Here is a 16,632-nt window from a genome sequence, read left to right on the forward strand (position 1 = left end):
CTCAGCAAGGCCACCAGCATAATCAAGGACGAGTCTCACTCTGGACACTCCCTCTTTCCCCTCTCCCATCAGACAAGAGGTAGAGAAGTCAGAAAACGCATACCTCCAGATTCAGTGACATTTTGTTCCCAGCTGTTATCAGGAAACTGAACCATTCTATCACCAACTGAAGAGCCCTGACCTACCATCTACTTTATTGCCGACCCTCGGACTATCTTTAATGAACTTTTCTAGACATTATCTTGCACTAAACATTATCCCTTTATCTTGTATCTGTACACTGTGGGCAGCTTGATTGTAAAAATGTATAGTCTTTCCGCTGACTGGACAGCACGTAAGGAAAAAGCATTTCACTGTACCTTACATAAACTAAACTAAACTAAAATTTAAAAAAATAAACTGTATGTATATGTTTTTGTTTTGGTGTTTGTCTTAGTCTAGTGCCATGATGCTGAAGCAAGCAAGATTTCCATTGTACCTGTACCTCATCGTAATTGTGCACATGACAATAACAACTTTGCTCAGCCCACCTGAACCAACCTGATCTGCCGGTTGCTGGACACTTTAATTCTCCTTCTCATTCCTACACAGACCTTTCTGTCCTCAGTCTCCTCAATTGTCAGAGTGAGGCTAAATATAAATTGGAGGAACAGCATGTCATATTTTGCTTGGGCAGCCGTGGTATGAATATTGATTTCTCTCACTTCAGATAGCCCTGGCATTCCCTCTCTCTCTCTATCCCTCCCCCACACGTCGCACTGGCTTCTCAATTTCACTACAAACAGCTAACAATGGCCTGTTTCCTTTATCATTGTTACTTTTTTGCATATCTTTCACTCATTTTTCTTTATCTCTCCACATCACCATCTATATCTCTCGTATCCCTTATCCCTAACCAGTCTGAAGAAGGGTCTCGACCCGAAATGTCACCCATTCCTTCTCTCCAGAGATGCTGCCTGTCCCGCTGAGTTACTCCAATTTTTTGTGTCAATCTTTGGTTTAAACCTGCATCTGCAGTTCTTTCTTACACAATAAACTCAAATATGTTTGTCTTTGTTCTCACATCTACATTCATATTTTGCTGATCATTTACAACACATTATTTACAAGATGATGGCATAATTGAGAAATGTATAATTTCATGCAGTGGATTAAACAGCCATCGGCTGTTTTTTTAATCTTTCTCTTGATTTATCTTGGGACTAATCAGAGTTGAGACAGAATTAGCAAAGACTTTATTCAGAATGTCTTCACATTAAATATGCTTTACTGGTACTTCTGTAGTGCTTTACAGTCATTTTTCAGTCTCTGCTCTGTATATCTCACAGGAGATAACCATGATGTTTATATTGTTAGAATTATATCAGAACAATTCACCTTTGCCACTGTTCAATATAGCTGACAGCTATTACAAATGAAATGCAGCCATTACAAGCACATTTTGGCAGTTGATTTCACATTCCCAACATTTTTGCAAAAACTTGATAAAATTATCTTTGTACATGGAATTCATGACATGATCCAACAAACTCTTCTGATGTCTCTTATCAGCACATTTTTATCATCTCTTAATTCTCTGATTTTATACTTAAGTTAATTTCATATCTTTAAATTTGACCAAACTTCCCTATCTCTTATCAATTGTTTTTCGTTTGGTTTCTCATGGACTCATGAACCTTTCCCTCTTCCATGGAATCACAGGTATATTTTAACAATTTCTAATGCTGACAATAGCTTCCATTGCAGTCTGAGTTGCTTTAAATTCTGAAGCTTCATGTCTCTGTATTAAAAAAAAAAGACAAACTTGACAATGAAAACATAAAGTGCTGGAGAAACTCAACAGGTCAGGCAGCATCCATGGAGGGAATAGACAAGAGACATTATGGGCCGGGATCCCACTTCAGTAGGTTTCCAACCCAAAATACCCCCCTGTCCATTCCCTCCACTAATGCTGCCTGACCCACTGAGTTGCTTCAGCACTTTGTGTTTTACTCAAGATTCCCTCATCTGCAGTTTTTATGTCTCAATCAAACATGGCCAGCATTCTTTTATCTTAGGTAGACAAAAATGCTGGAGAAACTCAGCGGATGACGCAGCATCTATGGAGCGAAGGAATAGGTGACGTTTCGGGTCGAGACCCTTCTTCAGACTGATGTGGGGGTGGGGGGCAGGAAGAAGAAAGGAACAGGCGGAGACAGTGGGCTGTGGGAGAGCTGGGAAGGGGAGAGGAAGGAGGGAGAAAGCAAGGACTACCTGAAATTGGAGGTCAATGTTCATACTGCTGGGGTGTAAACTACCCATGCGAAATATGAGGTGCTGCTCCTTCAATTTGCAGTGGGACTCACTCTGGCCATGGAGGAGGCACAGGACAGAAAGGTTGGATTCGGAATGGGAGGGGGAGTTGAAGTGCTGAGCCACTGGGAGATCAGGTGGGTTAATGCGAACTGAGCGGAGTTGTTGGGGCCAAGCGAAAGCCAAGCCTGCGCTTGGTCTCACCGATGTAGAGCAGTTGGCACCTAGAACAGTGGATGCAATAGATGAGGTTGGAGGAGGTGCAGATGAACCTCTGCCTCACCTGGAAAGACTACTTGTGTCCTTGGAAGGAGTCGAGGGGGGAGGTAAAGTAACAAGTGTAGCATTTCTTGCGGTTGCAAGGGAAAGTACCAGGGGAGTGGGTGTTTTGGGTGGAAAGGGACGAATTGACCAGGGAGTTACAGAGGGGGCAGTCTCTGCGGAAAGCCGAAAAGGGAGGAGATGGGAAGATGTGGACAGTGGTGGGATCCTGTTGGAGGTGGCGAAAATGTTGGAGGATTATCTGTTGTATGTGACGGCTGGTAGTGTGGAAGGTGAGGACAAGGGGGACTCTGTCCTTGTTACGAGTGGGGGGATGGGGAGTGAGAATGGAGCTACGGGATATAGAGGCGACCCTGGTGAGAGCCTCATCTATTGTCGAAGAGGGGAACCCCCGTTCCCTAAAGAATGAGGACATCTCTGATGCCATGGTTTGAAACACCTCATCCTGGGTGCAGATGCGGCAGCATTGGGAGTAGGGGATAGAGTCCTTACAGGAAGCAGGGTGGGAAGATGTGTAGTCCAGAGAGTCAGCGGGTTTGTAGTAGATGTCGGTCAATAGGCGATGGAGATAGTGAGGTCGAGAAATGGTAGGGTGATGTCGGAAATGGTCCAGGTGAATTTGAGTACTGGATGGAAGTTAATGGTGAAATGGATGGTTAGTGAGTTCTGAATGGGTGCAGGAGGTGGCACCAATGCAGTCATCAATGTAGCAGAGGTAGAGTTTGGGAATAGGGCCACGGTACGCCTTGAACAAGGATTGAGGCAGGCCTAGTTGGGGCCCACGTGCGTGACAATAGCTACGCCATGGATTTGTAGGAAATGGGTGGAGTCAAAGGAAAAGTTGTTGTGGATAAGCACCAGCTCCGCTAAGCGGAGGAGAGTATCTAGAGTATCTTTTATCTTATCTTTGAACATTGGCTTGTAACTTATATATTATTTATCAAGCAATGTATTACTACAATTATTTATTCAGTTGTTTCATTTAAGCAATTTGGTTATACTATGCCTTCAATTTGAAAATAATCCTTTATTACTCACTTTATACCTAACATCACATTATAAGCAAAGTCGAAGTCATATTCTAACAATACAATACAAATTATCATAACAGATATATCCTTCATTGGATTTTACCCAAGAAATCTTTTGGATTTCTTGTCAGGCATCCTAACTAGCGTTAAAATAACAAATAGTCAAGGACCATTGTAAATAGACTGTTGTTTTCAAAGCAGGTCTCATAAAGTAAGAAATAACCTTTACATTTCACCGAATGCTCACATTTAAAAGAGATTATTAGCTGGTTTGGCAGTGCACATAGTTCAAGTTTGTTTCTTTTCCATCAGAGGTATTAAAATTTGCCATCAAAGTGGTTTGCATAAGCCTTACTAAAGGTTATGTTTGGATTATCCAGCCTTGATTCCAAATTCCCAGTTGTATAGGAAGGAACTGCAGATGCTGGTTTAAACCGAAGATTGACACAAAAAGCTGGAGTAACTCAAGTCGAAGCTGGAGAGTCTCAACCCGAACATCGCCTATTCCTTTTCTTCAGAAATGCTGTCTGACCCGCTGAGTTACTCCAGCTTTTTGTGTCTATTTCCAGTTGTATAGTTGGGATACCACTGCAATCAGGAATAGCATGGTTCTCATGTGTCAGTGCAGTCATAAACTACATCACAATAATGGATTCAAGATGTTAAAATACTCATATATTTTAATTCGCTAATTCAAATTAATAGATGCAGTTGAAAACTTTAGTGTTTTGATCAAAGTCAAGTGCAGATGTTTTGAGATTATTTAAACATGACATCAGAAAACAGCATAAACATGTGTTAATTGACATAGAACAGTACAACACTGGAAGGGATCGTTCAGCCCACAATGTCCGTGCCAAACATAATGCCATGTTAAACTAATCTCTTCTGCCTGCACGTGAGCCATATCCCTCCATTTCCTGCATTTCCACATGGTGATCTAAAAGCCTCTGAAATGCCATTACCGTATCTGCTTCAACCACCACCTGCAGCAACCCGTTCGGGGCATCACCACCCTCTGTGTAAAACACATGCCCCTCACATCTCCTTTAAATTTTGCCTTCTCACCTTAAAGCTATGTCTAGACTTTAACATTTCCATTCTGGGAAAAAAGTTTCTGTCTATCTATACTATCTAAGCCTCCCATAATTTAACATATACTTCTATCAGGTCTCTCCTCAACCTTCAATTGTTCAATGCTGTTAATTATTAATTCTTCACTTTCCCTTTGTTTTTCTTATCCTGAAATAACAACACTGAAAGCCTCCATTTTGTTCACTACTCACTTATGTTTTGCATTATTTTTATCCTGAGAAATGCAAAGGGATGTGGTAGTTAGTAATGTCATGTTTACTCCACATTCACAGTTGTCTTGAAAAGGTAGTACTTTCCCTGTAACAGCCACAACCTTATATATAGCAGCCCTCTGTGGATTGTGCTCCCACAATGATGCAAGACATACATTGCAATGGTTTTGATTACACTTAGACTATTACTCATGTCAGAAATATTTTATAATTATTCAATTTCCACCATTTCTTTCTGTAGTTTCTAATTTGCAGTCATGACGATTCAACCTTATATGATAAATCCAACTAAATCAATTTTATAGATCTGGTGCCTACAGTTTGGACTCCTTCCTCGGACAATGTGGCCACTGACCATTTATGAAGCCCCAATAACAACTGTGGAGAAGATGGAGCGAACCATAACTTCATACGCGAAGAAATGGCTCGGGGTCCCACGATGTCTAACTAACATCGGCCTATATGGCAAAGGGGTCCTGGAACTACCTCTCACTAGTCTAACAGAGGAATACAAGTGTTCTAAAGTAAGACTTCAGATGACACTGAGGGACTCTAGAGACAAGACCATCAGTGCTGTTGCGCCGCCCCTAGTAACTGGCCGGAAGTGGACACCATCTGATGCAGTACAGCAAGCTTCATCAGCCCTGAGACACAAAGACATCGTGGGGCAAGTCCAGCAGGGAAGAGGAGGCTTTGGCCTTACGACAAGTAAACCAACTTGGCGAAAGGCCACAACATCAGAGCGGAGGACATTGGTGGTCGAGGAGGTGCGGCGACAAGAGGAGGCCGCAAGAAGTGCAAAGGCGGTCTCTCTTGCCAAACAGGGGCAATGGATGCAGTGGGAAGGTGTGGAGCGGAGGAAGATCAGCTGGAAAGAACTATGGGAAATGGAAGCAAGCAAGATCAGCTTCATCATCAGAGCGACTTATGACGTGCTTCCATCACCAAAGAACCTCCATCAGTGGTACGGCGAGGATCCAACCTGTGCCCTCTGCCCAACTCCAGCGACCCTCAAACACATCATGGTAGGCTGCAAGACCAGCCTCACGCAAGGGAGATACACGTGGCGGCATAATCAGGTACTAAAAAGCCTGGCATCAGCCCTTGAGAACAAGCGGTGTGCGACCAACTCCTTGCCTCCGAGAGCAAGCAACCCCCCCCCCCCCCTAAGGGCAACAACCTTTGTCCGAGAAGGACAGAAAACATCTAAACATCCTTCCACCAGATCAGAAGAAGGAAACCTATGCAGGGCCCGCTACTGGAGGATGCTGGCGGACATCGGCCGACAACTAGTTTTTCCACCTGAAATTGCTTCCACCAACCTCAGGCCAGACTTGGTGTTCTGGTCCCCTTCACAGAAGACTGCTTACATCATAGAGCTCACAGTTCCATGGGAGAACTCTGTTGAGGAGGCCTATGAGCGTAAGAAGCTGCGTTACGCAGAGCTTGCAGCAGAGGCAACGCGGCGTGGCTGGAACACCAAAGTCTATCCAGTTGAAGTGGGATGCAGAGGATTTGTTGCGTCATCTACCATCAGACTGCTGAAGGAGCTTGGAATCCACGGTCAGGCTCTGCGGAAGACCATAAGATCACTCTCAGAGGCGGCTGAAAGAAGCAGCCGGTGGATTTGGCTCAAGCGGAAAGACCCATGCTGGGCCCCAAGTATTTCAGGGTGAATCTTTGGGACGGTTTGACACGGGACACGCGCTGAGGGCTGATCATCCTGCAGCGGGCCGCCCTTGTGGAGGGTGTATAGTGTTAAAAGGCCGAAACACCCAGTGATGCAAGGGTACACTACTGATGATGTGTCCTGTGCCCAACTGTCCTGAAGGTTACCCAGGCCAAGATATACGTATCCACTCCCCCCCCGCCCCCCCACCGATGTTGAGCGTCTACCACTCTCAACAATCAACGAATGTCGTGAAATGCTCCCCACCTATTGGCACAAGGGACTTCTTAACATCTTGTCCTGTGTATTTGATTCTAACTGGAATTGTTTGAGCAGTTATCTATCTATAATCAGTTAAAACCAGATTGTATTATTGGAAAGTAGTTTGAGTCTGGAATTAATACAGGTGAAAAAAAGGCTACAAATGTGCTCATTGTTACAAGTGGTAATACCATAATACTGTATCCACCATAACACTGTTCTTAAAAGTTCCATGAAGGCTAGAGGAAGGCTTCCAAAACAACCTTAGTAACAAGGATCTCCAGATGCAGGTTTACACAAAAGGTACACATAGTGCTGGAGTAACTCAGCCGGTCAAGCAGCATCTCTAGAGAACATGGATAGGTGACTTTTCAGGTTGGGACCCTTCGTCAGACTGATTCAAGTCTGTCTGAAGAGGACTCCCAGCCTGAAATGTCATAGTTTGACTTGACGCCTTGAGCATAAATCTTTAAAGCAATGTGCACATAAACAATGAGCACAATTCTTACAGCTAAGAGAGGCACAACATGCTGGAGTAACTCAGAGGGTCAGGGAGCATCTCAGGAGAAGTCTGAAGAAGGATTCTGACTCAAAACATCACCAATTCCTTTTATGCAGAGATGATGCCTGACCTGCTGAGGTACTCCAGCATTTTGTGTCCATCTTCGGTGTAAATCATCATCTGCAGTTCCTTCCTGCACAACTCTTAGAGCTACTGTAGTGTGCTCATGAAAAGTTTTTCATGAAAGAATGTAGAACTGATGCGAGAAGGGAAAGTGTGCTCAGGGTGGCATGGACAGGTTGGCAAAAAACATTATGCACAGGTAACATGCTTCTGGTGCTAATGGGAACATACAATCTCTGGAATGAGAGCCAGGCTGTTCCTGGCAAGGAATTGCCTGGTAGATCCTTGTAAGTATTTACAGCTATTTACAATAAATATTAATGATTTGGACAAGGGAATTGAATGCAACATCTCCAAGTTTGCGGATGACACGTAGCTGGGGGGCAGTGTTAGCTGTGAGGAGGATGCTAGGAGGCTGCAAGGTGACTTGGATAGGTTGGGTGAGTGGGCAAGTGCATGGCAGATGCAGTATAATGTGGATAAATGTGAGGTTATCCACTTTGGTGGCAAGAACAGGAAAGTAGACTATTCTCTGAATGGTGGCCGATTAGGAAAAGGGGAGATGCAACGAGACCTGGGTGTCATGGTACGCCAGTCATTGAAAGTAGGCATGCAGGTGCAGCAGGCAGTGAAGAAATAGAATGGTATGTTAGCATTCATAGCAAAAGGATTTGAGTATAGGAGCAGTGAGGTTCTACTGCAGTAGTACAGGGCCTTGGTGAGACCACACCTGGGGTTGGACAGGCTAGAAGCAAGAAGATTGTTCCCGATGTTGGGGAAGTCCAGAACAAGGGGTCACAGTTTAAGGATAAAGGGGAAGTCTTTTAGGACCGAGATGAGAATTTTTTTTTTCACGTAGAGAGTGGTGAATCTGTGGAATCCTCTGCCACAGAAAGTAGTTGAGGCCGATTCATTGGCTATATTTAAGAGGGAGTTAGATGTGGCCCTTGTGGCTAAAGGGATCAGGGGGTATGGAGAGAGGGTAGGTACGGGATACTGAGTTGGATGATCTGCCATGATCATATTGAATGGCGGTGCAGGCTCGAAGGGCCGAATGGCCTACTCCTGCACCTATTTTCTATGTTTCTATGTAAGTAATAACATACAATGAATGCAGTCTACGAATGCCTGCACTTTTAGAAAGCCTGAGAAAATAGCAATGCGCCCTGCTGCTCTGCCTGCCTCTGCGGGCTGAAGGAGAAATAAAAGAAATATTTACGTGTGGACATTAGCAGTCTCTCTAAAAGAGTAATACACAGCAAAGTATACAATGTGGCACTGGTGTTAAACCTTCCAATGCATCCTCATGGTCTCAATGGCTGCCTGTGGTGTCTCTGATATAATAGTCCAATTGCACGCCATCCAATGTTAGGTCCAGACAAATCCCCCATTTGCTGTCAGCATTGAGTCCTAAACAGTTCATGAAGGTGCAAGTAAAGACTCAGATCCATTATGGAGAAATGTATATGATAAACAGCGAGGCAACAGAAGGATTTGTAAAAGTTGGATATTCTGCAAGGGAAAAAAAATCTATCATTTTGATGGTTGTTGGGGTTAGATTATTGGTGTTGAAAGTCAAACCAAAGATAAATATTGAATGTTCGACTAATGTTCACCACATAAGAGAGACTTTCTGCTGGAAAATCTAGGGTGAAATTTCCCATCAGATGTTGATAACCCTTGAAGTGGGTGCAATTGGACTCTACTCCAGTTTAGGTCCATGTTCAAAAGCAAAACACCATTTGTTCAGCTTTGTGGGAAGGAATGTCTTGCCAACTCCATTTGGCATACCTCTATTCAGTCTTCGGCATTCAGCAATTTGTGGCAGAGAATTGTTTGGCAATTTCAATTCAGTGAAGCAGTGTACAAGAAAAGAGCTAAATCTATATTCTGAGCAGCATGCAGCTATCTGACCTTGCAGCTTCATCTGTGCCAATGAATGTCACTCCCAATTAAGATAGCATCCAATTAATTGGCTTAAACCATACAGCACATTGGAGAAGCACAATATTGAATAATGAAGCCTCCCTCAAATTAACTTTGAAGAAGGCAATCTTCTAAAGCTCCATCTCTAAAGTTTCCTTTCAAAGAGATGATTAAACACTGATGATAAGGATACTGCTTTTTAAACAAAAAATGATTTTGTGTCTGATGTAATGTTAATGAAATTAATAACATTTTAATTATCTGATTAAAAAAAAGCTAGAATGATGAAAAAAAGTCTAGTTCAACTTCTCGAACTCAGGGGAAATTAAGTGAATATTGAGATATTAAGTTACAAAATCCGGTCTTTGCTGATGTAATGACCAAGAACAGTCTATTTCAAGTCCTGAACTTAACTTTCAAATCAAATTAAAGAAAGATTGATAAGGTCAAAATGAAACCACAGTTGAATAGTTTCCATGCATTCACCAAGGAGAGCAAGTCTATAGCACATAATTACCATAACTCTCACACAAGATACCAGGCCCCATATTAATGTATTGGATTCCTCTTAACATTATCTGTGCACAAATTAGCAAAGTTAAATTGCTCAATCAAATGTACTGGATTTTATTTGTAACTGCCCGATCACTTTTAAATTAATTACTGATTGATTATATTTATCAGCTATCATCTGAAAATGGGATAAAGTATATCACTCTCAATCGTAGCCAAATATATTCATCTTGCTGTGCACACACTTAACTCACAAACAAAAAACAAATTGCATTTATTTTTGGCACAACAAATGCAGGCAAAAAGTAATTAAACAGTGTATTAATCAATATGTATTAAAATGAAGCTGGCTACAGAGGAAATAGGACAAGGAATGGTTCCTGTGGGTTGTGCAGCTTGGTCTGCTTCTCAATAAGTCAACAGTTAAAGGACAAAGAGGGCATATCTTAAAGGCGAGAAAATTAAAGGAGATGTGTGGGGCAGCTTTTTTTTACATAGAGGGTGGTCTTCATCTTGCATATGGCATGCACAACCTAAAGTTGTAGGACAACTTGTACTATTTGATCTTACTTGATTGTGCACGCCAGGTTGATTGCATTTGTCGAAACAGGGCGGACCACGTGAAGTTGCAATCTCCCACCCAATAGAGGGTGGTGAGTGGTGGGAACCCGCTGCCAGGGGTGGTGGTGGAGACAGACATGATATTGGTATTTAAGAGGTTTTCAGATCGGCACATGGATATGCTGGGTATGGAGTGATATGGTTCATGTGAAGGCAGACGAGATTCGCTTATCTTGTCATTATGTTCGGCACAGCCAAACATTTCCAGTTTTTCAGACTGATGTGTGTGGGGGGGGGGGGGGGGGGGGCGCAGGAAGTAGCTTTTGTGGATGTACTTACATATGTCTGTGCATTATTTCACCATTCGGTTAACACTGCCTCTTCTTATCTTTCATTCCAATGGAAGTCACTTCATCCTTCTTGGCATTAAATTTTAATGTTTCTGCCAATTTAACACTTCTCTCTGTGACCTGAATCCACAAATTTCAAAATTATATTCCCAAGACCTGAGCAAGTGTAAGGCTTCAGTTTTCCTCAAAGGTTATTACTTGATACTTTATCAAACTCCTTTGAAATTCAACATACATTCAACAACTCTGCCTTCATTAATCTTTATGTTACTTCATTGAAGAACTCAATAAAATTAGCCAGCCACAATTTGACCTTAATAAATCCCTGTTGGCTGTCAGATATTAATCACTGTTCTTCCAAGCGACAATTAATTTTGTTTTGGATTATTGTCTCCACAGGTTTTCCTACTGATAGCGTGAGACTAGATGACCAGTGCTTTTTTGATTTACTTTTTCACCTCTTTTTTCAGAGTGTAACATTTCCAATTCCTTAATACTGTAATACCAGCTTTTCCCCCACAGTCATTTGAAAGGTAGTTGCCAGAGCTTCATCATTTCATGTCACTTTCTTCAGTAAAACAGGAGAGTAAACCTGAATTAGTTACTTTGCTAGTTTAAGCACAGCCAACTGTACTGTTATTTTCTTTTCTTCATGTCTTCTTCTTCAATGTTATACCATTGGCAGCATTCTCCGTTATGAATAGAGATACAAAGTATTTTTTTAATGCCGCAGTCTCATCTCCCTTATGTTCTTTGACTTTGTTTTCTAGAGTTTAGTGTTCCCATTAATATTCCCAGTTATCTTTTCTCATGCATTCACTTTAATGCCATTTCATTCCTCTATCAGTTCTCCTCCATAATCTCTGCTTGCATTATTGATGTCTTATGAAGCTAACATCTATCATAAGCCTCCTCTTACCATCTTTTAACTATGAATCTATAACTATCCAGAGATCTCTCGCTATTGGGGTACATCTGTACCCTTTCATTGAAAAGTGACAGATTTAACCAAAAGCCGAATCATTTTAACTCATCAAGCAACTTTTGTTAAGCCTGGGAAGATGGTGGTGATAGTATTCTCATGACGTGTAAGTAATCTCAGGATGAGAACTTGAAACATCAAGGTAAGCGATGGGCCAAGTGTTGATAATTGCGATGAGTACAGATGGGTAATTGATATACAGGGTTGGCTGAAGATCCTATTTCTGTGCTACATGCCGATGTGTGGGGGCCTGGACCAATATTGTGCCAGGTTTCCAGGCAGGTGTACTGCTCTGTGCATGATGTACGATGTGATATGATGATACAATAAAACTTTATTTATCCCAGGAGGGAAATTGATCTGCCAACAGTCATAAAAACACAAAATACATGAAACATGAAATTAAAGTGATGAGTGGAAAGGCTTGGTAGATGTGCAAAGATTGGTGGGTGGGGGGGCGGTGGGGGGGGGGGGGGGGGGGGGGGGGGGGGGGGGGGGGGGGGGGGGAGTCAGTCTCAGCCTATCTCACAACAGAAGGGCAAGGAGTTGTAAAGTTTGATAGCCACAGGGAAGAAGGATCTCCTGTGGCGTTCTGTCCTGCATCTTGGTGGAATCAGTCTGTTGCTGAAGGTGCACCAGTGTGTGATGGAGGGGGTGAGCTGTATTATCCAGGATGCTCCGCAGTTTGAGGAGCATCCTTCCCTCCAAGACCACAATGTTTAAGGTATTGTGCAAGACAGGGGAGGTCTTCCAGGTTGAAACATGTAATGTCCACAAGAGTGTTTATTTGTCTTATGCTCTGTATATGAACTGGAACAACCAAGTTCTCACTGACTGCAGCCTTGGAGCCACATTAGATGCAACAACAACAATAAATATAAATACATTATAGTGCAAAATCAACGTGTGAGTAGCAACAATAGTAGTGCAAAATCTGTAGTGATTCAGTGCTGAGGGAGGGTTGTGGTCAAGGTTGTGCAGGGTGGTTCAAGAATGCGGTGATTGATGGGAAGAAGATGTTTCTGAACCTGGATGTTAATGTTTCTCAGGCTCCTGTGCCTTCTAAACAAAATGGCGGCAGATTGTGTGATATTTTATAAGCAGCAGAACAGGTCAAGATTCAATATCGTCATTTTGAGCTTCTTAAATTAAAATAAGCAGCACAAATCAGTGCCTGAACAGACAGGCTGATAGTCCATTTAAATAGAGTGTGTTGTTGTGAATTCCTGATGGCAATGGAGTTCCCGATGGCAGAGAAATCAAAGACAGTAGAGGAATCGCTGAGCCTACATAGACACTGATCAGAGTATCTGGAAGCACTGGCGAGGCCTCCATTGTGTCTGAACATGGTTATCAGGCTGCCTGCGAGAAATAATGAAGCCACTGAGACCACAATCCTACCCCTCACTAGCATCCTATTGGCCTATGTATAGTCTCTAGAAATTAAGATTGAGGATTTCCAGGCAAGATTGCTTCACCAAAGAGATATGTGGGAATGCTGTGTTCTATGTTTCACAGAGACATGGCTCACCTAAACTCTCCAGACTGAGTCCTCCAGGCCAAAGTTTTCTCGATCTTTCACGTGTACCGGATTACCTCAAGATAAACTCTACTTGTCTACATGTCCAGCTCCTGCTCCCTGCACCTGGAACATCTAAAAGTGAAATATCATCTCTTCTATCTCCCGAGGGACTTTACCTCCAAGATCATGACAGCTGCTAGTACTGGAGGAACTGAATGGTATGGTCAACAAACTCCAAAGGCCATATCCCAACACCTTGTCCATCATATGCAGGGACTTCAGCAAGGCTAGTTTGAGGAAGTCACCTTCTAACAATAACCAGCTTGTGTCCACTGCAGGATCAAATTGGCCGTTGCTCCTCCACCATCAAAGAGGCTGATCGCTTCATCCCTCGCACTCACTTTGGTAAAATTAGACCCCCTGGCCGTACTCCTTCTTGCATATAGGCAGGAGGACTCTACGCAACTGCCCGAGTAGACTCTACAGCAACTCTCAGTTCTCCAGAGAAAACTTACATTTGTGAGAAACAACTGCACAAAACAAGTTTGAGCAGGATTCACGCTGACGGCCTGCTGCCTAGTGATCTCCGAGTGTACATACATGGGGCAATCTGCATCTAATTTCTGAATACTCACTACCATCACACAAAGTAAAACATAGCGCTACGTGATAGAATATTTAGATGACTGTCTTTGAAGGCTTTGCAATTTTTTATTTTTTGTTTTACCTGCTAGGCCTTGCTTTTGATATAACTGAGGCTGATATTTGTTCAACTGACTTAAATCATTTCTTCTCCAGTTGACTTTCCCATTTATTTATTTTTCCTTGACCTATTCCATCACTGCTGAAGATATTGCAATAACAATTCAATGACATTAATTCAGATTTTGTTTATATAAATGATTTAAAAAAAATTATTTCTTTGCCACAAATTGAACTATATGTTGTGAATATGAACTGAATGGAGCAGTGAGCAAGTGCAATGCCTTTTCATTCAACTGGTCGACAACTGGCAGGCCGTGGTGATGTGTCTATTGCCCAGCAGCAGGCCTGACTCTTCCGCTGCAGAGCCGTGCAGCCCATCCTCAGGAAGGATCCTACATGGATAGGACAGGTTTGGAGGGGTATGGACCAAATGCTGGCAGGTGTGACTAATGTAGCTGGGACACGTTGGCCGGTGTGGGCAAGTTAGGCCAAAGGGCCTGTTTCCACTCTGTATCACTCTATGACTCTATGACTCTATGACTAAGGAAGCCTCTGAGCCTGGTCCCTGGAATTCATTGCCACAGATGGCTGTGGGGGCCAAGTCAATGGATATTTTTAAGGTAGAGAATGACAGATTATTGATTAGTATGGGTGCCAGGGGTTATGGGATGAAGGCGGAAGAATGGGGTTGAGAGGGTAAGATAGATCGGCCATGATTGAATTGTAGAGTAGACTTGATGGGCTGAATGGCCTTATTCTGCTCCTTGAACTTATACTGATGAAAACTGTGCTAATGTATAGTAATACTTTACCGATCTGTATGCAAAAAAAAGAATGTCACTGTATCCTGGGTACAATAATGAACCATTGAAATGGGTTGAGGACAATTTTTGTTGAATCGCAGCATTACATTTCCCAATAACAGAGGTGACACCGTGTCCCAGAGGAACTCACCCACTTACCCGTTTGTGCAACCACCAGCTTATTTATCTGCACTGGAAACACAAAAGTCTCTAGGACACACTGACTTTTCAGTTTCCCTCAGGTTGCTACAATATGTTGTTAAGGCTGACCTCAAGAAATCAAACTGGATCAGTGCTAAACTGTGATTGCAAAATCAAAGAAAACCATGTTTAAGGAGGAGGCCATTCAATGCAAGGAAACTCAATCCCTAATCTTAAAGGGTGAGGGTCTTCTGGTGACCAACAATATTTTTTTGGACTGGTACCTCTTGTACTGTATTTCTTGTGTATATTTTTTATGTACAAATATACATAAAAATGTTATCATACACTATACAATACCTGATGATGTTTACCACCTCTACTCTTAGAGGTAAATAATACCGACCTTCATTGCCATTTGGTTGATAAAAATGATTCCTCTAATCCTTCTACCTATCATGTCCCCAAGCTGTCAGGGTAAATACGTTTTTAATTTGAGGTCTTTCCTATTGTTAATTAACTGTCTCTTCAGTATTCTTGCTCTAAATAAAACCTTATCCCCCATTTACATCTTACAACCATAATTCTCCGACTGTGGCAATTTCCTCATAAATTATCTCATGTTATCACAACCTTCCTAGCATTGCAGCCTGCCTCCCCACCATTCTTCATCACCTTATCTGCCTGCTTTGATTACGCCAGTGATCTGTGGATCCAGGATTTTCTATTGCTATGCATTCTCAGTGTAATTCTATTTATCACATATTTTCATTATTTTACCTCCCCACATATTTAACCTCACGCTTGACTGAAATTAAATCCATTTGGCAGCCACTTACTAATGCAGCCACCAGACAATAATCTCCACTGGAAATGGAAGGTGCCCTCAGTCACACGTGTCCCCTTCCAACAAGCGAATTAATATCTTTCTCTACTATAGAAAACATTTTATCAGGAAGCATAACAGCTTTGTTTGGGAACAGCTCCAACCAAGGCCACAAGACATTGCAGCGAATTGTCAGCCAAGACCATCACACAAACCAACCTCCTATTGACTCCATGTATGCCTCAAGCTGCCTCAACAAGGACAGCAGCGTAATCAAGGTTGAGTCGCACCCTGGCCACTCCCTCTTCCCCCTCTCCCATCAGGCAGAAGCAGTGATAGTACAGAGGCTCTGTCCGCTCAGTATGACAATGCCTGTAAAGGATAGGTGCTTGTTGTGTTCTCACAAGGGGAGGGCAAAGGGGAGGGCAAAGGGGAGGGCACACTGACGCCTCTACTTCCTAGCACACCAGCACAGTAGTGTGAAAATGCACAACACCAGGGACAGTTTATTCCCAGCTGTTATCAGGCAACTGAATCATCCTACCACAGCTGTAGTGCTCAACTACTATCTACATTGGTGACCATCAAACTATTCTTGATTAAATTTTACTGGCTTTACCTTGCAATAAACCTTATCCCCTTATCATGGAGCTACACGCTACAAACTTATCATGCATTGTCTTTCTGTTGACTGGTTAGCACGCAACAAAAGCTTTTCACTGTACCTCGGTACACGTGACAATAAACTAAATTGACGGATGTTTGGACAAAAGTAGTCTACAGGCCTGAGATCTCTCTCTGCCACACTTCTGTCGCTATTGCTACTTGCAAGGAAA

The 16,632-nt window shown here is 42.7% G+C and overlaps 1 protein-coding gene across 1 annotated transcript in view; it reads right to left on the reverse strand.

The window, feature by feature from the left end:
- Positions 1–16,632, reverse strand: part of sgcz (sarcoglycan zeta) — a 220,120-nt gene that overhangs the window by 91,004 nt on the left and 112,484 nt on the right. The window lies entirely within an intron of this gene.

Source organism: Amblyraja radiata, chromosome 1 (genome assembly GCF_010909765.2).
Source record: "Amblyraja radiata isolate CabotCenter1 chromosome 1, sAmbRad1.1.pri, whole genome shotgun sequence".
Taxonomy (NCBI): domain Eukaryota; kingdom Metazoa; phylum Chordata; class Chondrichthyes; order Rajiformes; family Rajidae; genus Amblyraja; species Amblyraja radiata.